Source organism: Sinocyclocheilus anshuiensis, unplaced genomic scaffold (assembly GCF_001515605.1).
Source record: "Sinocyclocheilus anshuiensis isolate Anshui unplaced genomic scaffold, SAMN03320099.WGS_v1.1 scaffold2045, whole genome shotgun sequence".
In the NCBI taxonomy this organism is placed as follows: domain Eukaryota; kingdom Metazoa; phylum Chordata; class Actinopteri; order Cypriniformes; family Cyprinidae; genus Sinocyclocheilus; species Sinocyclocheilus anshuiensis.
Genome location: NW_015536593.1, coordinates 246882 through 248348, shown reverse-complemented (window position 1 = coordinate 248348; position 1467 = coordinate 246882).

The window sequence follows — 1467 nt, the reverse complement described above, 5'->3', positions numbered from 1 at the left end:
ACACCCCTGATCTAGAACATCTGATATACTGCTCGGTGTATGACATCAAAATCCCTCGAGAGCATTTTGAAAGCATAAGGAACCGTCTGTATGGTATTTTGATGTCATACACCGATCGGTATGCACACGCAAAGCCAAAACCTAGATACTTTAGGCAATATAGAAATCCTGGCCAGGACGCGTCCTGGGAAAATGGCACGTATGGTCACCCTAATCACTTCACTGAGGACAGCTGAAAGAAACTGTCATACTCACCAAACATCTTCAGTCTCATCAGAACGCACAAGGGGATTAGCTTAGAATAAACCACTTACCGGCAACGACTCAGCGACGGAAGAGGATCTAGCAGTTTAAAAGATGAAGCAGAAAGATTCTGAGAAAATGGCACTGAGCGTGTGGGTGCGTTGCGTTGTGCCACTGGCGTTGTTTGTGGCAGAAGTTTACAAATTTTAAACTTTTCAAGCACCAACTCAGGCATCAGCCAATCAGATTGCCTTATAGAAATACCCTAGTGCGGACGCTTGCTTTCCGCCAACTGTTTTATTCGGACAGTTTGGCTCAACGAATCGGTTCAAAAAAATGATTAATTGGTTCCAGTCATCTCACAATGATGTCAGTATGCATTTCTTGTGTGAAGGTGTATTGCCGATTATTGCCTTTCATTCACTTAAGTTAATGTTGTAGTCACAGTTTCATTCACAGATCCTTCATGACTGACCAATATTGAATAGCCTACATCTTGGATAAGTTTCCTAAAAGTTTCGCACCTACAGCACACATTACAGACATTGATGCATAAACAAAGATATGTTCTAATACAATACATAGAAAGAATAAATCAGCCTTATAAACTCATTGATGTAGTTTAACAACTTAAAATATAACCTGCATGCACAATAAACCATTGTAAAATTCAGGTTATTCTGTGTTTTAACAAAAATGTAGGCCTATTTAATAAAACTAGTCATAAGCATATTTCCAGAGCGTTTTGTTTCTTATTGCGCATCAGGCTCGTTCAAGTTCTCGGTGATAAACGCGCATGCATAATGTCAGCAACGCACTCATCAGAATCCTCGGTAATCCTCGGCAAACTTCGACAGTTGGTTGAACCGACTTATTCGATTCTTTTTCGAGTCGGACGTGCTACTGCGGCTGAGTCTTGCGTCATCGAGTTCGATTCAGTTCAATTTCTTCCTGAGAACCGATTTAAAAGAACGATTCGTTCAAGAATCGGACATCACTAGCAACGAGTGGCGGAAGCGCTTGGCATATAGAGTGGTTAGAGTGTAAGCAACTTACACTGCCTTATGAAAAGAGGCAGGAAAACAGTTGGTCATCATCGTCAATTTCTGATCCACCAAGAGACCATGCAGGCTCCATCAGAGGGAGCGGCGAACCTGGCTAGGTAATCACTCGCGGATACTGAAGCCCCGTTCACACCGCCAGCGACTTTTTCGCTGTTTGTCG